The sequence below is a fragment of the Nelumbo nucifera genome, chromosome 8 (assembly GCF_055504915.1).
Source record: "Nelumbo nucifera cultivar China Antique chromosome 8, China Antique-T2T, whole genome shotgun sequence".
Lineage (NCBI taxonomy): Eukaryota > Viridiplantae > Streptophyta > Magnoliopsida > Proteales > Nelumbonaceae > Nelumbo > Nelumbo nucifera.
In genome coordinates this window covers 48,263,001-48,275,310 of record NC_142656.1, presented here as the reverse complement: position 1 = coordinate 48,275,310, position 12,310 = coordinate 48,263,001, and positions in this window count along the sequence as shown.

Below are 12,310 nucleotides of genomic sequence, written 5' to 3'. Positions count from 1 at the left end.
CCACTACTCTCTTTGTCGGAGCCGTCTCTGCAACTGGAGATGGCGGTAGCAGGTGGCGGTGGCAGGTGGCTGTTGGAGCACGGCTGTCAAGCATCAGATCCCAAGTCAGTCAGGTGCGCCGCCCCTGGGTACAGACTTCCTCAGTGTCAGGCGTGGTACGATTGTTCAGTTTGGCGTCCTGGAGGCGAAGTGCTGGAGTGGTGAGCGAGGTAAAGTCTTGAGTTCGGATAGAGGTGTGTCCCGACCTGCTATGGGGCAGGCCAGTTCGGGTCGTTGCCCTTTGTGCTTGTAAGGCTCGGGGCTTAAGGGAGAGCTCGAGCTCCTTACGGGGAGTTTGGGCTCCTTGTAGGGAGTTCGGACCGCTGGTTCCTCCTTTCGGAGCTCGCGTCTTGGGCGTGCTGTTGTGCCGAGCTGTTGCCTTTGCCACGTGTTGAGTGATTACGAGGTCGGGCCAAATCTTCCTTCATCAATTGCCCCCCACTCCTCGTGTTTAAGGGACTTGTCTTGGCGCGAGGTGGCAGGTGGATTTGTCCCGTACTTTGAACTGGTTCTGACTGATAGCGCGAGGTGTTCGTCCAGATTTTTTTAGGTTTCTCGAGCGCCAAAGAGACAGGAAACGTGGCGGCGTGCGCCTATTTCAAATTTCAAAAAAGCGCGCCGCTAGGAGACGTGACAGCGGGTCTTTTCAAATTTGAAAAAATGCATCGCTGCTGCCTTTAATGCGAGGAGACGTGCGCTGGCGTTCTATCAGTTTCAGAAAGACGTGCGCCAGTCACGTCTCGGTCTCAGGGAACGTGCGGTCAGCACAACTGCGGGCCGTCAGATTGGCTTTGATCTGCGCCATTGGTTATCGGTCACTGAGGGTATAAATAGTGGGGGACCCCAGTCGCTTTGTCACTTCTGCGCTTTGTTTCTTGAGCTCGCGTCCAAGTTTCAGCTCGCGTCCAAGCTTTTAGTTCGCATTCAAGGTTCTTTGCTCGTGTTCAAGTTCCCGTAGTCCATTCAAGCCTTTTTCCGGGTGAGTACTTTCCTGGAATCCATCTTCTCTCCTCGATGTTTAGCTCGGATAGCTCAGACGGTTCTTCAAGTGGGTCAAATGCAGGTTCTACGAACTGAGTTGCATCCTCTGATGGTCCTAGCAAACCGGAGGTAGAGCTCGAGGAAGAATTTGAACCCGTAGGCCGAGTCGCCTCGGGTAGTTTGGCGTCCACCTCTCGTTGGGGTTGGACGTTAGACAAGTTTGGTCCCTCGACCATGACGCTTGAGGGGCTCCAATCCCTTATTAACTATTACAACTTGCTTGGGGAGTACGCCTATTTCATACCTTCGGGTAGCTTTCCTTGGGAACACGGTCCTGAAGAGATCGTGATATTCCGGGAGCAGCTCATTGCAGGGCTGCGACTGCCTTTCCACCCCCTCCTTGTCGAGGTCTTGAATCACTTCGGCGTTACGGTCGGCCAGCTTCACCCGAACTCCATTCATAACTTGGCGGGGACAATCTCCCTATTTTGCGAACAGGGCTTTCCTTTAGACTTGGAGATCTTCTCTTCCATTTTAATGCTTAAGAAGCAAGCGGGTCCCCTTCCAGGGCGTAGGCGGGCGTATTACCTGTCTCCTCGCCCGGGTTTTAAGCTTTTACATGAACTTCCTAACAAGGTCCCGGCATGGAAGCGGGACTACTTCGGGGTGCAAAGTGTATTGGGGTGGCCGTTTCAGACCGGGTGGGGGATGGCCGCCCCTGACTCCGGTGTTACACTTGATAAAGAGACGGTGAAGGACCTCCGGCAATGGGCACGGCTTGGGCTAAAATGCCATCAGTATCTGATGGAGGCCAAGCTCATTGCGGCCGGCCTAAGTTCGGGTAGGTTCCTTACTCAGAGGTTTTTTGTTTTGCTCTGTTCTTTTGTTTTTTCTGATGCCGAACTATTTTTGCAGGTGTGATGGACTCAGAGAGGACTCATGGTGGGCACCTGTTTCAAGGCATGAAGAGGAGGAAACGAGTCGCCAAACGAACTCGTGCCGAGCTGCCCCGAGATGCGGAGCCCGAGGTACCAGACTACCCGTCAGAGGATCCGCCCAGGGAGCCTGAGATGGCTCCTCCAATGCAAGAAATGCAGGGGCCCCTTATGCCGAGACTACTTACACAGGGGCTCCCGCTTACTCTGGTGCTCCCGCCTACTCTGGGTCTACTCATACGCGAGCTGGGCCCTCAGGCTCAGGAGCCCAAGGGGAATCCAGGAGCGTGTTGTCGCCGAACCACGCTCTTCAGAAGAGTAGGGAGGCCATTTTCCCCGAGGAAGTCACGGCGTTGACCGATCTTCCTTTGAACCAGGTGGCTTGTCGCGCTGTCACTCATGCCATGGTGATAAGTCAGATTTCTTGTCGGGCTCTTTGCTTTTATCCCTCTTGCTGTCGTTCTTTTGATCACTTGTTCTTCCCTTTTGGTAGGTGAATTCTTCTATCCATGCCTTGGTGGCCCAGGTGGAAAGGAGCTCGAGGCAGGCGCGAGCTGCCGAAGAGGCTTTCTGTGCTGTAGAGGCGACTTCTCGAGCTGCTGAGGCGGCTGCTCGATTGTTGTGGCGGCTGCTCACACTGCACAGACCAGGCAGGCGAGGTCTCTGAGAGATGCCGAGGCCATGGGAGTCGTAGTGAAGCACATGGCGGACCTGAGGCTGGATTTGCAGCATCGGGTCGAATACCATCAGGAGGACATTAGGGAGAGGACGCAGATCTTTTCTCAAGGTATTGAAGATGCCAAAAAGAAGGCCATCGATGAGTACATCGCCTCGCCGAGCTTTGACGACCTGATGGTGGACTCGTACAGAAGGGGTTTTAAGCTAAGCCAGTGGATGATCCAGAATACGTACCCCGAGCTCGATACTAGTGCCATATCTACTTCGTGCATTACTAAGGAGATGGCCAACGCCTCTGATGGTGAGCCGGATTTCGAGGGCGAGGCAGGACCATCGAGTATCGTTGAAGTGCCTTCTGATGGTGAAAAAGTAGCTCCGGGCCTATAAAATGTATATATATATATATATTGAAATGTACACAAAGTACTTTGCAATGGAATGATTTTCTTTTGATTAAGTGTTGGTCGCTCTTTCCTCCGAACTGGTCGTATTGCCGAACTGACCATATGCCGATGCCCCTATTAGTTCATTGTTGGCACTTTGCCTAAGCTTTTAGTTGGCATCTTTTGCCTTTGCATGCCCATGCCGAGGTCCTTGTTAGCTCGGCGTGCTAGCCCTTTGGCTCTGGTAGCGACTTGGTCCACTTCGCTTGGTGATCTATAGGTAGTATCATCTCAAGTTAACGACGTTCCAAGCTCGGGGTACTTGTTTGCCTTTTAAAGTTTCGAGCCCGTATGTCCCCCCCGAGCACTCTCTTAACTTGGTAGGGCCCTTTCCAATTCGGTCCAAGTTTGCCCACACCGGGCTCGGGTGCCATGATCTTACAGAGAACCAGGTCGCCGACGTAGAAGTTCCGCTTTTTTACTCTGGCGTTGTAGTACCAAGCTACCTTTTGCTGGTAAGCTGCGGTCCGGATGTATGCGAGGTCTCTTACCTCGTCCAGTAGGTCGAGGTTGGTACGCAACTCATCTTCGTTTGTTTGATCGTCGTACGCTTCTAGTCGTAGTGTAGGTATTTCGATCTCCGTCGGGATTACCGCTTCAGTGCCGTAGGTGAGGTTAAAGGGGGTTTCTCCTGTGGCGGTTTTTTCTGTGGTTCGGTGAGCCCATAGAACACTTGGTAGCTCGTCCGCCCACAACCCCTTAGTTCGGTCCAATCGTGCGTTCAGTCCGCGGAGGATGGCTCTGTTCATTACTTCTGTCTGACCGTTCACCTGCGGGTGTGCGACCAATGTGAAGTTCTGTCGGATTCCCATACCTTGGAACCACTCCTGAAACTTGATATACTCGAACTGCTTGCCATTGTCGGAGACCAGTACCCGAGGTAACCCAAAGCGGCATACTATGTTCTTCCAAAAGAAGTTCTGCACGTTTCGAGTTGTAACTGTTGCCTGGGGTTCAACTTCTATCCACTTTGTAAAATAATCAACAGCTACCACTAGGAACTTCCTCCCACCTGTTGCTGGCGGGATTGGCCCCAGGAGGTCGATGCCCCATTGCGCAAAGGGCCATGGACTAGTGAGGTACTTGAGGTCGGCGGCAAGCTGAGGGTGGATGTTGGCAGGCTTCTGACACTTGTCGCATTTTCTGACGAACTCGACAGCCTCTGCCTTCATCGTTGGGCAGTAGTATCCTTGTCAAAATGCCTTTTGGGCGAGGGCTCTGCCCCCCAGGTGTCCGCCGCACAGACCTTCATGAGTGTCGCAGAGTACGAGCTCGGCTTCGGCAGGTCGCAAGCAACGCAGGTAGCGGAGCGTGTAGGACCGTCGGTACAACCGTTCGTCTATTATGACGTATTTGGCTGCCTGGCGATGCACTCTCCTGGTTGCATTGCGGTCCGCAGGGAGGGTTCCATCTAGAAAGAAGCTCGCGAGTGGGTCGATCCAGCTCGGCTCTGCTTCAAGGATGGGAGCGACCTCCTCTGCCCCACCTAGAATGCTAGGCCGAGGTAAGTCCTCTATGTACACGGTTCTCATGGTGTTGTGACTCGTGCTGGCTAACCGGGACAGGGCGTCGGCCTCAGTGTTCTCTGACCTCGGGATTTGCCTAATGTAGTGTGACTGAAAGTTGAGTAGAGTCTCCTTTACTTTTGCCAAGTATGCAATCATAGTGAGCTTGCGTGCTTCGTATTCGCCCGTAACCTGGTTGACCACGAGCTGGGAATCACTGTAGATAACTACGTGCTTTGCTCTTACCTTTTGCGCAAGGTTCAGCCTGGCTATCAGTGCCTCGTACTCCTCCTCGTTGTTGGATGCCGCGAACTCAAAGCGCAGTGCGTATTCCAATTTCATGCCACCTGGGCCGCGTAGCTCCATTCCAGCCCCACTGCCCTGCTGATTCGAGGAGCCATCTACGTGAAGGATCCAGGGCTCCTCATCCCAGTTCGCGTTTGGCCTAACCAGGAAAGATGTCACACTGGCTGCTACTTCACGGGGTTCAGACTCTATTGGCTTGGGAGCTCCGGGCTCACCCGAATTGGGGATCTCAGGCTCAATCGGCCTAGGGACTTCGAGGCTAAATGTGCACTCGGCGATAAAATCTGCTAAGGCTTGGGCCTTAATAGCAGTTCGTGGCTTATACTGGAGGTCGTACTCGCTGAGCTTGATGGCCCACTTCGTTAGCCGAGCGGAAACCTCGGGCGTGAGTAAGACTTGCCTCAGAGGTTTGTCGGTCAAGACCATGACAGTGTGAGCTTGGAAATATGGGCGGAGTTTCCGAGCTGCAATTGGCAGTGCATATGCTAGTTTTTCTATCTACGGGTATCTCATCTTTGCTCCCTACAGAATTTTACTAACATAATAGACGGGCCGCGGGACCCGATCTACTTCTTTTATTAGTACCGAACTGACCACCCCGTCGCTTGCCGAGAGGTACAGTTCTAAGACCTCGCCTTCCTAGGGCCTGGCTAAGGTTGGCACAGAAGCGAGGTAGCTTTTTAGCTCGTCGAACGCGAGCTGGCAGTCTCGGGTCCATTCGAACCCTTTGCCTTTGATTGCCTTAAAGAAGGGCAGACAGCGGTTTGCCGATTTGTACATGAAGCGGCTCAGAGTGGCTATGTGGCCGTTTAGCCTCTGAACTTCTTTACTTTTCGGGGTGGTCTCATATCTAGGATGGCCTTTATCTTGTCCGGGTTGGCCTCAATACCGCGCCGGTTGACAATGTACCCTAGGAACTTACCCGAGGTGACATCGAAGACACATTTGTTGGGGTTCAGTTTCATGCTAAATTGACGCAGAATTTGGAAGACAGAATCTAAGTCTTGTATTAATTCCTGTGAAAACTACGTCTTGACGACCATACCATCTACATAACATTCTATTTTCGTGCCAATTAAGGGTCGAAACAGCTTATTTACAAGTCTCTGGAAGGTCGTCTCAGCATTCTTCAGTCCGAAGGGCATGACCTTGTAGCAGTACAGGCCGAACTCGGTTATGAAGCTGGTTTTTCCCTCATCGGACTGGTCCATCCTGATTTGGTTGTAGCCTGAGTAGGCGTCCAAGAAGCTTAGCAACTCATGTCCCGAAGTCATGTCCACTAGGTGGTCAATTCTAGGGAGGGGGAAGCAATCTTTTGGGCAAGCTCGATTCAGGTCGGTGTAGTCGACGCACATGCGCCACTTGCCGTTTGCCTTTTTCACCAGCACTGGGTTGGCTACCCAGATCAGGTAATGAACCTCCCTTATGAAGTCTGCGGCGAAAAGCTTTTCGACCTCCTCGTCGACCGCCCTCCAATGCTCCGGGGCTAAGTTGCGTTTCTTCTGTCTAATGGGTCTGACTACAGGGTCAGTATTAAGTTTGTGAGTTATAAGGCTAGGGTCAATACTGGGCATATCGGCCGCAGACCATGCAAAAATATATAAATTTTGAAGTAAGAAACTCACCAGTTCGGTTCGTAGAGGCTCCTTGATGGAAGCACCGATCTGTAGCATTCGAGCCGGATCCGTAGCCGAAGTCGGGATTGCGACCGTTTCCTCTATGGGCGAAGCTCGTTCCTTGCCCTGTTCCGTAGGCCGCTCCAGCTCGAGGTCGTCGGCCGCCTTGGTTTTTCCCTTCAGGGCGACAACATAACACTTGCAGGACTCAAGCTGGTCGCCCCGCGCTACCCCCACACCGAAGTCAGTAGGGAACTTCATTGCCAGATAGTAGGTGGAGACCACTGCCCGTAGGACAAGCGTAATTAGCCACCCTATTATGGCATTGTATGGGAAGGCGGTTGCGACCACCAGGAAATCGTGGTTGAGTCTCACCGCACAAGGCCATGTGCCGACTTCCACCGGTACTGTTATTTTCCCAAGGGGCTTGACTTCTTCTCCGCTGATGCCCACTAGGGGAGTGTTCGCGGGCTTTAACTCGCTTCTTTGCAACTGAAGCTGGTCAAATGCTGACTTGAAGAGGATGTCTTCCGAGCTTCCTGAATCCACAAGTACGCGCCTGACTTCGAAGTCGCTGATCCTTAGTTTTATGACAAGCGCGTCATCATGGGGGTAGTGGACACCTCGCGCTTCGTCTTCTGTGGAGAAGATTGGTTCTTCTGTCTTCGGCCACTTTGGAGGGTTCTGCTCTTCTCGAGTTGCTTCGCGAACTGACATCCGGGCTGCCGCCGAAGTACAACCTGCTACTACCGACCCTCCCACTATTACGTGGATGGTTCCCCGAGCTGGCCTTTCTTCCGGAGGCTATCTTTGCGATGGTTCTCGGCTGGCCTGCTGCTAGATTCGGGAGCATCCTTACTGTGCTCCCCTTGCCGGCCTGTCTTATTATTATTATTATTATGCTGTACAAAATTTCTCAAGTACCCGCGACGAATGAGTCCCTCTATCTCGTCCCAGAGATTATTACACTATTCGGTACTATGACCGTGATCTCTATGGAAGCTACAGTACAAATTTTTGTTTCTCTTGTTTGGGTTCCCCTTTAGGCGAGGTGGCCACTTCACGTATGGGGCATCTTTGATCGTCATCAAGATCTCAGTCCGCCTTGTGTTTAAGGGTGTGTAGTTCATCCGAGCTGCTAAGGGAGCTCGGGATGGATGGCTTGGCTTCTCCTCCCGGGCCGGGTTTTTTCTGTCACCTGGGTTGGAGGGCTCGCCTTCTCTTTTCCTTTTCTCGACCCTGCCTTCGGTCCTTTGGTTGATCTCTTCCTCTGTTCTCATGAACTTGTCCGCGAGCTTGAGGAATTCGGCCACGGTCGCGGGCTGGCTGGCCACCATGTGCCATTTGAACTCCTTGTGCGTTACTCCTCTCTTGGCCACCGCGAGCTGTACCGCGGGGTCTAGTCGCGGTATCTGCAAGCACGCGTCATTGAACCGCTTGATGTAGCCCTGGATGGACTCTCCTTCCCTCTGAACCACTCCAAAGATGCTTTCCTCAGTTCTGGGGCATCGCTTGTTGGTAATGAAGTGTGCGATGAAGACCTGCACGAACTGGGTCCAGCTTCTTATTGACCCGGGGGCCAGGTTCTTGTACCAGGTGCGGGCCACCCCCCTGAAAGTGGTGGTGAAGGCCACGCACATGCACGACTCACTAGCCCTTGCCAGGTGCATTTGGGATTGGAAGGCATCGACGTGGTCGTTGGAGTCGAAGGACCCATCATACTTGTCTAGAGGGGGGAGTTTGAAGTCTCTGGGCATGGGGACTGCAAGGAGTTCTGATGAGAGGGGGGAAGGAATTGAGAGAATAGGGGCTGCTTTTACCTCGTCCGAGCTTGTCTCTTCTTTACCTCTGAGCTCGGGCAAGACATGGGTGGCAGTTCGGCGACTTCGCCGGCGCCTTCGTTGTTGAGTGGACCTGGTACTGGCGTTGCTGGCCTCTGTGTTGCCGAGCTCGATGGGCCCGGAATGTTGGTAGTCCGCTGCTAGGGCACTAAATCGGTTCTCTGTGAGCGAGAACTCAGGGTTGGAGCGCCGAGGTGCTGACTTTGCGGGGGTGATTTTTCTTTCCCTTCGGCCCGTTGATGAGGCTTGGCTGTTAGGAGGGTTCTGAGGTTGGGAGGCTTCTCCTCGGAGGTGGTGTCCACCCTGGGGGGAAGCCTTGACTGGCTTTGGAGCAGGATGCCGCAGTGGAAGCTGCGGTTGGTTGATAGGTAGTTGGGGGAACTGCTGTTGATATTGATATTGAGAGAGGTGGTGCAGTACTTGGTGCGCTGGAGCTGATGCTATTGGAACTGCTGCATTTGGGCTTGCATTGCCCGCATGCACTGCATCAGGTCGTCAAACTGCCTCTGGCTAGTCGCCAGGGGGACAGCAGTTGGTTCAATAAAGGTTGTTTCGAAAGGGAGTGGAAAGGGGACATTCATGGCGGGAAGGTTTATGGGCGCCACTGTTCGTGGCGCATTCAGGCTGGGGACCCATCCACCGGAAGGGGGATGGTGAACTGCCCGATGCACACCACGGGGACTTGAAGTTGTTCCCCGGCGGTGTTCATCTCCGTGCCACGTCCGGCATTGCTGAACCTGATGCATTTGGATCTGGATAGCCCGGATGCATTGCACCAGGTCGTTGACTGGAAAAACTCTTGCTAGTAGTATTTCTTCTACCAGCAGTACCAACATCAGTTTTCTCCACTGCCGCAGAACCAACAGCTGGTTCCACCTCGGCACCTAGTGGCCCATCAGAGTCAAAACCGGCCTTGGATCAACCAGAATATCAATCGATCTCCCCATCGAGACAAGAGACCTCCCAAGTCCCGATTCCTCCCAGGAGTCAAGTCTCACCTCGTGGAAGAAGAGACGGCTTGCTTACTCCACCTGCCTCACAAGGGAACCTTGGAAACAGGTCTGGGGATACTAAGCCTCATAGGACCAATCTTCCTCGGCATTCACAGCAGGAAAATGATGGTTTGCTAGCAGGTAACCAGCTCGGGGTTCAAGGTGCAAACTCGAGACAGGGCCTCTCCATCCATGATAGCCAGCCCCAAAATCCCACAAGGAATTAGGAGTTACCTCGCGACAGAGCGGTACTAGAACACTCCGAAATCAGCAGCACCAATGTCAAGCTAGTAAAGAAGCAACAACGGAGACGTCGCAAGGCACGCCGTACCTCGGCTCAGAACAACCAGCTAGCAAGGCCGAACCAACAAGAAGGGCAAGCCAAAGGTAAGGAAGAAGCGAGCTCGGTAGCTACAAAGGCTGCTCCTCCCCTACTTTCCAGGTCATCTCCCCTGTCTCCCGAGCTCTTGGCGACCTCGATGCCTAAAGACTTCAAGATGCCTCCCTTAGACAAGTACGATGGGTCCTTTGGTCCTAATGACCATGTGGACTCTTTCCAATCCTAGATGCACCTAGCTGGGGCCGATGAGTCTTGTATGTGTGTGGCCTTCTCCACTACCTTTAAAGGGGTAGCTCGGACCTAGTATCGAAACCTCACACCGGGATCGACCAAAAGCTAGTCGCAGTTCACAGATCTATTTACCTCGCACTTTATCACCAGCAAGAAGTGCCCGAGGTCACAGAAAGCCTTCTCAACATGGTTCAGAGAAAAGGAGAGTCAATCAAAAGCTACATTAAGCGTTTCAACGACACATGCCTACAAATTCCAGACCTAGATCCGAAAGTAAGACTCACGGCAACTAAGAAAGGAATAACCCACAGGGAATTTAAATGGCATGTGGTGGCCAATAAACCAAAGGACATCACCGAATTCCTCAAGCTAGCCGATTAGTTCATCGGTACCGAAGAGGAAATCAACCAGAAGGCTGACAACCCAAAAGAAAAAAAGGAAAAGAGACAACGAAGACATAGGTAATAGCAGACAAAAAAGAAGAAAGAGCAAGTCCCTAAGTAGGGGAAGAAACAAATCTAGAAGCCGATCTCCCTCGCGAGCTCGTAAGTTAGGTTGGCGCTACAGGACCCCATCTGTTGAAAGAACGAACTACATGCCATTGAACGCTAACCGAGGAGAAATCCTAATGGCCATTAAGGACTCCTCCTTTGTCAAATGGCCTCCCAGATTAAGGGGAGACCCTGCAACAAGGAACCGAAATGTCTACCGTCATTTCCACAGATACCATGGGCACAACACGGAAGGGAGTTGGGGTTGTCCTCCGGAGGATGGTGAAGTGGCCACGTGTGGTGTTTGGTGGCACAGTTAGCGTTGGAACTCCAGTCATAGTAAGCAGGATGGTGAACTGGCTGATGCACACCGAAGGGAGTTGGGGTTGTCCTCCGGAGGCATTCATCTCGCTGTTTTTTTCGGCGTGACTGGAAGATACCATTGACGTAGAAGTAAGGTTGATAACTGTAAGGAAGAGGGATGACTTTTCGGTCGTGTTCCCACAGACGGCGCCAATTGATGTAGCGCGATTTGACTACTCCCAGTTGGAGGGTGATCTGGCTTCCAATCGAGCAGCGAGCTGGATGAATCTGCAAGACGATGGATCAGAGAACTCAGGGTGGCTAACCCGGCGAGGTCATTCCGATGCTTAAGTTAATATCTGTGAGCTGAATTCTTTGAGAACTTGAGAGTTTGAGAGCCAGAGAGTAGAGTGATCACGCATACCTGGGCCCTAGAGGGGTTGTTGCTCTTATATAATTGAGCTCCCACAGTTTTCACTGAACGGTTCTGGGATCTTCGGCCTGAGGGGATGAAATCCGTTTCCGCTTTAGTCGGGGAATAACATATCAGTCAATAAAGTCTATCGTTTCCGCCCGGTTCGGGTGGGGTGAAGATAAGGTCTGTCATTACGTGGCGTGATCCTGTGAGGTTTGGAGCCTGTTAGAGAAACTTCTGGAGTCATTACGTGGCGGTTCGGGTTGTTAGCCCCGAGCTGATACTTCAGTTCTTTAGTTCCGAACTGGATCGGATGCCGAGGTGGCTGAATACCCGAGCTCAAATGTTACAAACTAGGCTTGTCAGGTTTAGCTGTTATCCCTTAGTCAGGTTGTGTCGATGTGTCCCCTTCTCGCTAGGTCAGGCCAAATCACCCTTCATCGGTGTTGAATTCAAATAATCGCCTTATTCAAGATTTTGGTCTAAATAATACTGATGACGTATCTTCTTCAATGATCCACAGGCAACCAATTACAGACAACCCAAGTTACCCCTCTTTTGATCCTTTTCAAGTTGTTTGTAAATGTGATGGGGGAGTAATCCCAACTACTGGTATCTCCTGTAGGTTTTGTGTTTTCAACAGTAATAAATCCTTTATTCGTGTAGTTGGGGTCAAGTTGCAATCCAGTGGCCCAAGTACTACAGCGGAACTTTTTGCTATCTTCTCAGCTTTATCTTTTGCTAAAGATCGTGGTGGATTTCTATGTTACTTCTCTCAGATGAAAAGACTATTGTGGACTTTTTGTGTACAAGTTCTCCTTCCCTTCCTTGGGAAGTTTTTGTTTGTGTTGATAAAATACAAACTCTGTTATATTTCTTTAGCATTGTAAAGTTTAGTTTTATATATAGGAAGTTTAATAGGGTTGTTCATATTGTTGCTCAAATGATGAAGTTTTTGGATATTAATTTTATGGAATGGAGCAGCCCCCCAATGTGTATTGAACCGTCTGTTTCTTGCTTCTATAGTTCTATTAATCGTATCTTTCACTTAATAGTATTTACAATCATTGATATTCCATGATAGAAGCTTAGCTCCTTGCCACAAGGAATTGGAAGATTACTTTGTCTCAGGACGTTGCCCTGTTTTCCCCTGCCTAAGAAAGGAGCTACCAAAGCCAAGCTAAGAGAACTAAA